The sequence below is a fragment of the Oncorhynchus kisutch genome, linkage group LG13 (genome assembly GCF_002021735.2).
Source record: "Oncorhynchus kisutch isolate 150728-3 linkage group LG13, Okis_V2, whole genome shotgun sequence".
In the NCBI taxonomy this organism is placed as follows: Eukaryota; Metazoa; Chordata; class Actinopteri; order Salmoniformes; family Salmonidae; genus Oncorhynchus; species Oncorhynchus kisutch.
The window spans coordinates 28712899-28726479 of NC_034186.2; positions in this window are offsets into that span (position 1 = coordinate 28712899).

Below are 13581 nucleotides of genomic sequence, written 5' to 3' on the forward strand. Positions count from 1 at the left end.
GAACATGTCACTATTTTATGAAGAGGGCACAACAAAACCTATTCCCCCTCAAGAGACTGAAAAGATTTAGCATGTGACTTCAGATACTCAAAAGGTTCTACAGCTGCACCATCGAGAGCAGGTTGCATCACTGCCTGAGGAAGGCCCTAAAAATTGTCAAAGACTTCAGCCACCCTAGTCATAGACTGTTAACTCTGCTACCACACGGTAAGCGGTACTGGAGCGCCAAGTCTAGGTCCAAGAGGCTTCTAAATAGCTTCACCCCCAAGCCATAAGACTCCTGAACACCTAATCAAATGACCACCCAGTGTCACGATCCTCATAATGATTGGACCAAGGCACAGGGTGCATAGAGTTACACATATTTTAATTAACCGAAACTCACCAAACAAGTAAAAACAAAATGTGACGCTACTGGTGTGCACACAGGCAACTAACTGTAGACAAGATACCACAAATGAGGAAATAGCTACCTAAATATGATCCCCAATCAGAGACAATGATCAACAGCTGCCTCTGATTGGGAACCATATCAGGCCACCATAGAAATACAATTCACCTAGATGACCCACCCTAGTCACTATCACGCCCCAACCAACATAGAGAATAAACAGCTTTCTATGGTCAGCGCGTGACACCCAGACTATTTGCATTGCCCCCCCCCCTTTTACACCGCTGCTACTCTCTATGCATAGTCACTTTAATAACTCTAACTACATGTACATATTACCTTAACCAACCGGTGCCCCCGCACATTGATCCTGTACCGGCACACCCCTGTATATAGTCTAGCTATTGTTATTTTACTGCTGCTCTTTAATGACTTGTTACTTTTATTTCTAATTCTTATCCCTTTTTTAAATCTACATTGTTGGTTAGGGGCTTGTAAGTAAGCATTTCACTGTAAGGTGAACCTGTTGTATTTGGAGCATGTGACTAATACAATTTGATTTGATGTAGTATTTAAAACATGAGAAAAATATTTAACTCTAAGTATTATCTTCAATGCAGTAGTTAGTGGCATTGAATCTTCTTGTGTGAGATGTTGTGGATATCCTGGAGAATGTGGAGTGCAGAGATTGATATGAAGGAAGCCTCTAAAGGTTAATCACCTCTCTGCTAATTCTGCAGCATATCTAATTAAACATCTTGCATTTCTCATTCTCCAACATGAGCCAATTATCCTGTTACTAATGTATTATCAGCCCTCTGCCTCTGCTGGGTTGCTGAAATATTCGCCTGAGTGATAGGACTGCCTGCTGAAAGGTCCTGGTGCCCTGAACTCGTGAAGAATTGGGACCTGCACGCATTGGCCAGTTTATTAGGTACACCACCCCTTCCACGAAAATGGTTAGCTCCCACAGACAGTGAGTGATGTGGACGTGGCTTCCTATATAAGGTTTGAGTCGGAAGTTTACATACACTTAGGTTGGAGTCATTAAAACTAGTTTTCCAACCACTCCACAAATTTCGTGTTAACTAACTATAGTTTTGGAAAGTCGGTTAGGACATCTACTTTGTGCATGACTCAAGTCATTTTTCCAACAATTGTTTACAGACAGATTATTTCACTTATAATTCACTGTATCACAATTCCAGTGGGTCAGAAGTTTACATAGACTAAGTTGACTGTGCCTTTAAACAGCTTGGACAATTCTAGAAAATTATGTCATGGCTTTAGAACCTTCTGATAGGCTAATTGACATAATTTGAGTCAATTGGAGGTGTACCTGTGGATGTATTTAAAGGCCTACCTTCAGATTCAGTGCCTCTTTAATTGACATCATGGGAAAAGCAAAAGATATCATCCAAGACCTCAGAAAAAAATTGTAGACCTCCACAAGTCTGGTTCATCCTGGGGAGCAATTTCCAAACACCTAAAGGTAACACGTTCATCCATACAAACAATAGCACGCAAGTATAAACACCATGGGACCACGCAGCTGTCATACCGCTCTGGAAGGAGACACATTCTGTTTCCTAGAGATGAACGTTGCTTTGGTGCGAAAAGTGCAAATCAATCCCAGAACAACAGCAAAGGACCTTGTGAAGATGCTGGAGGAAACAGGTACAAAAGTATCTATATTCACAGTAAAACAAGTCCTATATCGACATAACCTGAAAGGCCGTTCAGCAAGGAAGAAGCCACTGTTCCAAAACCGCCATATAATTGCCAGACTACGGTTTGCAATTGCACATGGGGACAAAGATTGTATATTTTGGAGAAATGTCCTCTGGTCTGATGAAACAAAAATAGAACTGTTTGGTCATAATGTTTGGCCGTTATGTTTGGAGGAAAAATGGGAGACTTGCATCCCGAAGAACACCATCCCAACCGTGAAGCACGGGGGGGGGCAGCATCATGTTGTGGGGGTGGTTTGCTGCAGGAGGGACTGGTGCACTTCACAAAATTGATGGCATCATGAGGAGAGAAAATGTGGATATATTGAAGCAACATCTCAAGACATCCGTCAGGAAGTTAAAGCTTGGTTGCAAATGGGTCTTCCAAATGGACAATGACCCCAAGCATACTTCCAAAGTTGTGACAAAATGGCTTAAGGACAACAAAGTCAAGGTATTGGAGTGGCCGTCACAAAGCCCTGACCTCAATCCTATAGAAAATTTGTGGGCAGAACTGAAAAAGCATGTGTGAGCAAGGAGGCCTACAAACCTGACTCAGTTACACCAGCTCTGTCCGGAGGAATGGGCCAGAATTCACCCAATCTATTGTGGGAAGCTTGTGGAAGGCCACCCGAAAAGTTTGACCCAAGTTTAGCAATTTTTTGGCAATGCTACCAAATATTTATTGAGTGTATATTAACTTCTGACCCACTGGGAATGTGATGAAAGAAATTAAAGCTGAAATAAATCATGCTCTCAATTGTTATTCCGACATTTCACATTCTTAAAATAAAGTGGTGATCCTAACTGACCTAAGACATATAATTCTTTCTATGATTAAATGTCAGGAATTATGAAAAACTGAGATTACATGCATTTGGCTAAGGTGTATCGAAAGTTCTGACTTCAACTGTAAATCAGGCAAATGGGCATCGAGGCATTCACTTACTGTTCGATTGAATGTTACAATGGGCAAAACCAGTGACCTAAGCGAATTTGAGCATGGTATGATCGTCAGTGTCATACGCGCCGTTTCCAGTATCTAGAAAAATGTCTGACTGGTTGCACTACTGCCTGGAATGGCATCTGCTCGGCCTCCGACTGCAGGCACTACAGAGGGTTGTGTAAATGGCCCAGTACATCACTTAGGCCAAGCTTCCTGCCATCTAGGACCTCTATACCAGGCGGTGTCAGAAGACCCTAAAAATGGTCAAAGACTCGAGCCACCCTAGTCGTAGACTATTCTCTCTGCTACAGCACGACAAGTGGTACCGGAGCGCCAAGTCTAGGTCCAAGAGGCTTCTAAACAGCTTCTACCCCCAAGCCATAAGACTTCTGAACATCTAGTCAGATGGCTACCCAGACTATTTACTTTGCCCCCCCCCCCTCCACACCGCTGCTACTCTCTGTTGTTATCATCTATGCATAGTCACTTTAATAACTCTACTTACGTATTACCTAACTAACCAGTGCTCCCGCACATTGACGCTGTACCAGTACCGCCCTGTATATTGTTATATATTGTATATTGTTATTTTACTGCTGCATTTTAATTACTTTTATTTCTTATTCTTATTCATATATATTTTTTTAACTGGATTGTTAGTAAGGGGCTCATAAGTAAGCACTTCACTGTAAGGTCTACACTTGTTGTGATTGGAGCATGTGACTAATAAAATTTGATTTGAGAGTTGGAGTAAGCAGCATGAGTCCATGGCCTCATCCTGCCTGGTGTCAACAGTACAGGCTGGCGGAGGTGGTGTAATTGTCACACCCTTATCTGTTTCACCTGTCTTGTGCTTGTCTCCACACCCCTCCAGGTGTCGCTCATTTTCCTCATTATCCCCTATGCATGTACACCTGTGTTTTCTGTTTGTCTGTTGCCAGTTTGTCTTGTATCGTCAAGCCTACCAGCGTGTTTTTCCTATACTCCTGTTCCTCCCTAGCCCCTGTTTTTCTAGTTTTTCCAGTTTTGACCGCTATGCGCCTCCCCTGACCCTGAGCCTGCCTGCCGTTCCGTACCTGTCTGACACTAGCCTGGATTACTGACCTCTGCCTGTCCTGACCCTGCCTGATGTTCTGTACCTTTCTGAATCTGCCCTGGATTACCGACCTCTGCTTGCCCTTGACCTGTCGTCTGCCTGCCCCCCTATTTTGTTAATAAACATCTGTGATTTGAACTGTCTTAACCTAAGGTCTGATAGTACGAACTGGCTATAACTGACCCAGCAGACTCAGACCTGCTCCGCAACACCTTCTCCTTCCAAGGAGCCACCATTGGAATACATGTGGCGTTACTTCAAGGGCTTATGGAAGGATTCCAGAACTTGGCGGAACGCCATGACCGTGCATTTATACTTTGCTGGAGCAATTCCGCAGATTGTCTGTTATTTAGTAACCCCCCAGACTGTCAGTTACCCCACTACCAGCAGCGCTTCTCCCCAATTCACACCTGCTTCCCCGAGAACCCACTTACTTCCACGTACAGTGTTTGATTCTCCATTGTCCGGAGAAATGCAAGTTCCATTGCTCCACCATCTCCTTCCTTGGATACATCATCGCTGCTGGTAATGTGCAGATGGATCCTGGAAATGTGAAAGTGGTGGTGGATTGGCCCCAACCCACGTCCAGAGTGCAGCTGCAACACTTCTTAGGATTTGCCCATTTCTATCGCCGTTTTATCCGGGGTTACAGCACCCTGGCTTCCCCCCTTTCAGTACTCACCTCTCCCAAGGTCCCGTTCCTGTGGTCCCCAGATGCTGCCCGGGCGTTCCTGGACCTTAAGCACCTCTTCACCACAGCTCTCATATTAATCCATCCGGATCCGTCCCATCGGTTCGTGGTGGAGGTAGATGCTTCGATGTTGGAGTAGGGGCTGTCCTGTCCCAGTTCACCCGGTTCAACTTTACCATCTCCTTATGCTCGGGGTCCAAGAATGTTGCGCTGGATACGTTTTCACCCTGATGCTAAACCCTTGAACCCCAAGACCATCCTTCCTACCTCGTTTCTGGCGGCTATACTCATCTGTGGAATAGATAACCAGGTCTGTGAGGCGCAGCGGGGGGCCCGGCTAACGTGATGTTTGTCCCATACGCGGCTCGCTCCCTGGTCCTGGAATGGGCTCATTCCTGCAGTCGTGCATTTCACTCTGACTCCCGTCAGAGCAACAACGCTTTCACAGTTCCTGGTCGTATATATCCCTAGACTTCGTCACTGGTCTCCCTCCATCTGATGGCAACACCACAATCCTCACAGTGGTGGACAGGTTTTCCAAAGCCTCCCATTTCATTTCCCTCCCCAAGCTATCATCTGCCAAGGAGATGGCCAAGCTCATGGTGCAGCACGTCTTCTGGATCCATGGACTTCCGGTGGACATTGTCTCTGACTGTGGTCCTCAATTCTCATCCCGGTTCTGGAAGGCGTTCTGCACACACATTTGGTCGTCGGCCAGCCTGTCCTCCGGCTTTCACCCCCAGTCTAACAGCCAGTCGGTGCAAGCATATCAGGACCTAGAGGCAACTCTTCATCGCCTTGTCTCCGCCAACCTCACCACCTGGAGCCAGCAACTCGTGTGGGTAGAATACACACGTAACACTCTCCCATACTCAGCCACTGGTCTCTCGCCTTTTGAGTGTTCAATGGGTTATCAGCCCCCACTCTTCCCTGAGCAAGAAGAAGAGGTCAACATTCTCTCGGCCCAGATGTTCGTCAACCACTGTCGCCGTACCTGAAAGAGAGCCCGGTCTGCTCTTCTCAAGTTCACCTCCAGGTATAGACAACAGGCGGAACACCACTGAATCCCGGCTCCCCGTTATCGTCTCAAGCAGAGGGTATGGCTGTCCAATCGTGACCTGCCCCTCCGGGTGCAGTTCGGCAAACTTTCCCCCTGTTTTATTGGTCCTTTCCCCATCTCTAAGATACTTAGCCGTTCTGCTGTTAGTCTTCTGTTGCCCCGCACCCTCCGTATACATACCACTTTTCATGTATCAAGGATTAAATCTTTGTCCCACAGCCCTCTGTCTCCTCTTTCCAGTTTCTGCCGTTGTGTACCTTTCTAACTCTACCCTGGATTACCGACCTCTGTCTGCCCTTGACCTGTCGTCTGCCTGCCCCCCTGTTTTGGTGTGGGGAATGTTTTCCTGGCACACGTTAGGTCCCTTGATACCAACTGAGCAATGTTTCCATGCCCCGAAGAATTTGGGCTGTTCTGAAGGCCAATTGGGTCCGATCCGTTACTAGATGGGTGTAATAAACTGGCGACTGTGTGTATCTGCTTCTTATATCAGAAGACTGTGGTAATGTGTGCAAGTAGAATGGTTGGACAGCTTATATAGAATCCCACTCTCACTGACCCCAAGACATCCGGGTGGAGGCAAACAATAAATACAGCAGCCAGGGGGTAATTTTCAAGGCTAAATGTACTCGACAAATTGAGAGTTTAAAGTAGCACATTTGAGGACAATGTAACATATGAGTACTCTGAAGATAATGGTTTTGCTGCAAAATTGTTTTGGTGTCACGTCCCCCTACAGACAAGTTTTTTTTTTCTCTGTTATGTTTTTTCACACAGAAATGACTATGCTGACAGATGTTTAATGTAAAAGTGTAAAAGTGTTTGGAAAGACTAAGGCGGCAGGTAGCCAAGTGGTTAGAGTGTTGGACTAGTAACCGAAAGGTTGTAAGATTGAATCCCCGAGCTGACAAGGTAAAAATCTGCCGTTCTGCCCCTGAACAAGGCAGTTAACCCACTGTTCCTAGGCCATTATTGAAAATCTGAATTTGTTCTTTTAACTGACTTGCCTAGTTAAATAAAGGTTAAAAAAAAATCTTGAACCAAGCCTTCATTTATTTCCTCCATGAATGGAATGACTTCCCAGTGAAGGAAATGTGAAGATACTTTGTACCTGTCATCAAGCTTGGTCAAATTAGCTGGATTTATACCTATAAGTGTCTCGTACCTGTTTCCCTTATGTTCTCATAATGTTTTGATGTTCCTTATTAGATTCTCAGAGAAACGTATTTCATAGGTGTAGCATGGAAATCTTAACTTTTACATAATATAAAGTAGGCTTGGAGAATTTACTTTGGGATTGAATTTAGTTTAGTTTTTGAAAATTGAATACCGAGAACATGAACCTTCATCCGTGTTCTATGACATTATGTACATTTAACTTTGTACATGTTACATTTCCTGCTGCTCTCAAAATGTGCATGGTTAGGTTTTCAAGGTAATAGTTATAGAGTATTTATAGCTGGATTACTCCTAAACTTGATCCTATCCATAACACCTAAAATGCTATCTGTACATTTAAAAAAATAAAAGTATGGCAAACTGTAATTGTATTACAAGAAAAATCATGTAATTGCATGTAAAAAGGTTTGTGTGAAAATGCCATGCTTTTCTAAATGTACATTCTAAAAAGGCTTGAGAAAACATAGCAACACAGACACAAGGCAAATGCATTCCTTTTGTCAGACTAAAGCTTTCCAATTCAATTGTGGGGTATTCTTGGTTCTCTCTATATGACTTAATACTTTACCCACTCTAAAGTGATGCTGCTTGGGAGGAGCAATTGTCACACTTGCCTCATTCATACTTAGAAATGGAATGGGAGAATACTGCACCATTTTACTTATTTATCTAAAGAGGAATTACTGGCTGGGTTTACAGAGCCCAATACAAGTCCTGTGAGACGGAGTGGCCTATGATAACCCTGTCACCACCAACCCCCTCTTCACTCAGCAATTCATTGTTAAACTCGACCAAGCACAAAAGCCTCATTTCATTTTTCACCCTGCTCCCCTCCCCCTGTGATTGTTGATTGTCTAACTCCCTCTCCGCCTGCCAGCCCAGTGCAGGGAGAAGGCATCTATAACCACATGGATCAACAAAACAATCTGTCTGGAACACACACGCACACAAACACACACACACACACTGCAGAATTCTTAGCTTGTTATATTGCTATAGCTGTCTTGTTGGGCAGTCCTTGCAAATGCTCATCACCTCATGAGCATTAATCATAGCCCAAAGCATAGTGGTGTTTTTTAGTACTGTGTTATGTAATGTGTTATTTAAGGTTCAGTATTGTTTCCAAGGAGTTTGCTCACAGAAACAAACAAATTACAGGAAATCATGACTCGCAATTAAACACTGAACAATATGTAACTGATTACAGCTTAATATTAAGCTGTTTAACAATGGTGTCTGTCTGTTGTCTGTCTCCAAGATTAAAGTGGATCTCATATAAAAATGCTATTCCAGCATAGACACCTAAAACTAAATGAGCTACAGTAGCACATCAAATATAGAAGTGAGAGTGGGAGTGTGAAATCCTCCAGCAGGTGCATTGTGTAAGTAATTCCAGGAAAATAACAGTTGTGTGATGTGGAAATGTAGCAGCCTTTGCGGCTGTGTGGGGAGACAGATACAGTAGGGGCCTTAGGATGTTCTCGCTGTGAGTGGTAAACATCTGCCTCGGGTTAAATTAGTTTACTTTTCAATCAGTAGTTTCATATTTTAATGTCACATGCACAAATACAGTGAAATGCCTTTCTTGCAAGCTCTAAACCCAACAATGTAATAATCAATATCAATGTAGTACTAAAAATAACATAAGGTAGAACAAAAACACACAAGAAATAAAAAATAAAAATACAAGAAGTAAGTAATCTATGTACAGGGTCAGTTCCAATACCATATTTACAATGTGCAGGAATACTGGAGTGATATAGGAAGATATGTATAGGGGTAAGGTGACTAGGCATCAGGATGTATGATAAACAGAGTAGCAGCAGTCATATATATATATATATATATATATATATATATATATATTATATATATTTATAATGATTGTATGTGAATGTGTGTTATGTTATGTGTGTGTGTGTGTGTGTGTGTGTGTGTGTGTGTGTGTGTGTGTGTGTGTGTGTGTGTGTGTGTGTGTGTGTGTGTGTGTGTGTGTGTGTGTGTGTGTGTGTGTGTGTGGGAGAATGAATGTGTCTGTGTGTACCTACCCCACTGCAGCACAGTTTCTGTAGTCCATGATCAGCTCCTTGGACTTACTAACATTGAGGGAGAGGTTGTTGTCCCGGCACCACACTGTCAGGTCACTGACCTCTTCCATGTAGGCTGTCTCATTGTCACCAGTGATCAGGCCTACCGCCATTATCTCATCAGCAAACTTGATGATGGTGTTGGGGCTGAACACACCCCTGTATTGAGTGCCATTGTAGCGGAGGTGATGTTGCCTACCCTCACCACCTGGGGTCAGCTCATCAGGAAGACCAGGATCCAGTTGCAGAGGGAGTGTTCAGCCCCAGGGTCCTAAGTTTGGTGATGAACTTGGCGGGGACAATGGTATTGAACGCTAAGCTGTAGTTAATGAACAGCATTCCCACATAGGTATTCCTTTTATCTAGGCGGGTCAGGGCTGTGTGGAGTGGAAATTAGTTTGCGGCGTCTATTGATCTGTTTGGGCGGTATGCAAATTGGAGTGGGTCCAGGGAGACTGGGATGATGGATTTGATGTGTGCCCTAACCAGCCATTCAAAGTGCTTCATGATTACAGATGTGAGTGCCACAGGACGGTAGTCATGGTGGCATGCATTTTTAGAGAACTTAGGAACAGGAATGATGGTGGTTAGTATTATTTATTTTTAATATATATTATTTTCTTTTCACCTTTATTTAAGTAGGCAAGTCAGTTAAGAACAAATTCTTATTTACAATGATGGCTTACCAACAGGCAAAAGGCCTCCTGCGGGGACGGGGACTGGGATTAAAAATACAAATAAATTAAGTAAAAATATAGGACAAAACACACATCACGACAAGAGAGACAACACAACACTACATAAAGAGAGACCTAAGACAACAACATAGCATGGCAGCAACACACGATAACACAGCATGGTAGCAACACAACATGACAACAACATGGTAGAAATATAACATGGCAGCAGCACAACATGGTAGCAGCACAAATAGGGGAACAAACATTATTTGGCACAGACGACAGCACAAAAGGCAAGAAGGTAGAGACAAGCAATACATCACGCAAAGCAGCCACAACTGTCAGTAAGAGTGTCCATGATTGAGTCTTTGAATGAAGAGATTGAGATAAAATTGTTCAGTTTGAGTGTTTGTTGCAGCTCGTTCCAGTCACTAGCCGCAGCAAACTGAGCAGCGAACTGAAAAGAGGAGCGACCCAGGAATGTGTGTGCTTTGGGGACCTTTAACAGAATGTGACTGGCAGAACAAGTGTAGTATGTGGAGGATGAGGGCTGCAGTATTTATCTCAGATAGAGGGGAGTGAGGCCGAATAGGGTTTCATAAATAAGCATCAACCAGTGGGTCTTGCGACGGGTGTACAGAGATGACCAGTTTACAGAAGAGTATAGAGTGCAGTAATGTGTCCTATAAGGAGTATTGGTGGCAAATCTGATGGCCGAATGGTAAAGAACATCTAGTCGCTCGAGAGCACCCTTACCTGCCAATCTATAAATTACGTCTCCATAATCTAGCATGGGTAGGATGGTGATAAGGGAATTTATATGTTTAAAGATAATGATTAAATAATTCCACCCTGAAACCTAACTATTAGGGATTATAGTTTATGTAGCAGGTATAAGGAATAATTAAAGTATTAAATGTAAGTCCAACATGGCTCAGAAGAGACCTGTGAGGGAGAGAAATGTGTGTGTATGTGTGTGCCTAAGAAAATACAGAGAACAATTGAACTGTGTTTGACCTGACCTGGCTAGAACTCTGAGAAACTTATGATAGGACAGGGAGTACTTCTCAATGTTTCCCTAATCTCGGGGGAATGGAACTGTCGGCTGGGTAGTGATACACAGTGGTGAGAACTCTGGAGAAGGATACAACTGACTTACTGTGTGTGTGTATGTATGTGCGTAGGATATCTACTGTTTGTGTGGAAGTATGTGCGTAAGTAAGGAGCAGTGTATAAAATGGATGTCTTTGTATAATGGACTTCAGAGTGCTCTCGTGAATAAACATTTTGACTATTGTAAGCTGGGAACTCTGTCTGTTTCATTTAAACCAGAACCTTACATACTCTGGGTTGCAGACTGAGTAGATTAATTGAAGTTTATGAACATTGATAACGAAATTCTCATAACAGATGGTCATCTGAATCAGGGTTAGTTTGGCAGCTGGGGTGAAAGAGGAACGATTACGATAGAGGAAACCAAGTCTAGATTTAAATTTAGCCTGCAGCTTTGATATGTGCTAAGAGAAGGACAGTGTACTTTCTAGCCATACTCCCAAGTACTTGAATGAGATGACTACCTCAAGCTCTAAACCCTCAGAGGCAGTAATCACAGCTGTTGGGAGAGGGGCATTCTTCTTACCAAACCACATGACCTTTGCTTTGGAAGTGTTCTGAACAAGGTTAAGGGCAGAGAAAGCTTGTTGAACACTAAAAAAGCTTTGTTGTAGAGCGTTTAACACAAAGTCCGGGGAGGGGCCAGCTGAGTATAACACTGTATCATTGGCATATAAATGGATGAGAGAGCTTCCTACTGCCTACTGAGATATGTCGTTGGGCCTAGGATCGAGCCTTGGTGTACACCCTTGGTGACAGGCAGTAGCAGAGATATCAGATGTTCTGACTTTATACACTGCACTCTTTGAGAGAGGTACTGTAGTTAGCAAACCAGGCCAAAGACTCTCAGAGAAAACCAATACTCCTTAGCCGGCACACAATAATTAAACGGTCTACCGTATCAAAAGCTTTGGCCATGTCAATGAAAATAGCAGCACAACATTGCTTAGAATCAAGGGCAATGGTGACATCATTGAGGAACTTTAAGGTTGCAGTGACACAGATTGCATACCAGAGAGAATACTATAGACATCAAGAAAGCCAGTCAGTTGACTATTGACAAGGTTTTCCAACACTTTTGATAAACAGGGCAAAATAGAAATAGGCCTATAACAGTTAGGATCATCTTTATCTCCCCTTTAAATAAAGGACGAACCGTGGTTGCCTTCCAAGCAATGGGAACCTCCCCAGAGAGGAGAGACAGGCTTGGCAATTATAGGGGTAGCAACCTTAAAGAAAAAGGGGTCTAAACCATCTGACCCAAATGTTTTTTGGGGGTCAAGTTTAAGGAGCTCTTTTAGCACCTCGGACTCAGTGACCGCCTGCAGGGAGAAACTTTGTAGTGGGGCAGGGGAAAAAGAGGGAGGAGCATCGGGGATAGTCGTGCTAGAAGGGGTGGGAGATGAGGAAATGTTGGACAGGCAAGGAGGCATGGCTGAGTCAAATAGGAATCCTGACTGAATTAAGTGGTGATTAAAAACCTCATCCATGTGCTTCTGGTCAGTAACAACCACATCATCAACTTTAAGGGACATGCACAGGTGTGAGGAGGAGGGTTTATTCTCCAGGTCTTTAACTGTTTTCCAGAACTTCTTGGGGTTAGAACCACAGAGAGAGAACCGCTCCTTAAAGTAACTAACTTTGGCCTTCCGGATTGCCTGAGTGCACTTATTTCTCATTTGCTTGAACAAGAGCCAGTCAGCTTGAGTATGCGTGTCCCGAGCCTTTCGCCAAATTATTGAGGTGTAGTAACTCTGCAAGATCACAGTCAAACCAGGGGCTGAACCTGTTTTTAATTCTCATTTTCTTTATGGGGTGTGTTTGTTAACAATATCAATGAAAATATAAAAAAAGAAGGTCCAAGCGTCTTCGACAGAGGGGATCAAGCGGATTCTATACCATTTTACAGAGGCCAGGTCATGAAGGAATGCTTGCTCATTAAAGTTTTTTAGCAAGTGCCTATGACAGATCAAGACAGGTCGTTTCACTGAGCAACCATTACAACCACACAATGTTAATTAAACAGTGATCACTAAGGTCATTGCAGAAAACAGCAGGATTATTTGTAAGGATAACATCGAGGAGAGTAGCCTTTTCTGTGTGTTTGAAGTCAGTAACATTAGTACTTAAAAAATATTTCACTTTAAGAATTTTTTATATACAGTACCAGTCAAAAGTTAGGACACATCTACTCATTCAAGGGTTTTTCTTTATTTGGACTATTTTCTACATTGTAGAATAATAATGAAGACATCAAAACTATGAAATAACACATATGGAATCATGTAGTAACTAAATATTTTATATTTTAGTTTCTTCAAAGTACCCACCCTTTGCCTTGATGACAGCTTTGCACACTCTTGGCATTCTCTCAACCAGCTTCATGAGGAATGTTTTCCAACAGTCTTGAAGGGGTTCCCACATATGCTGAGCACTTGTTGACTGCTTTTCCTTCATTCTGCGGTCCATCTCAACCCAAACCATCTCAATTGGGTTGTGGTTGGGTGATTGTGGAGGCCAGGTCATCTGATGCAGCACCCCGAGCTGACAAGGTAAAAATCTCTCGTTTTGCTCCCGAGCAAGGCAGTTAACCCACTGTTCCCTGGGC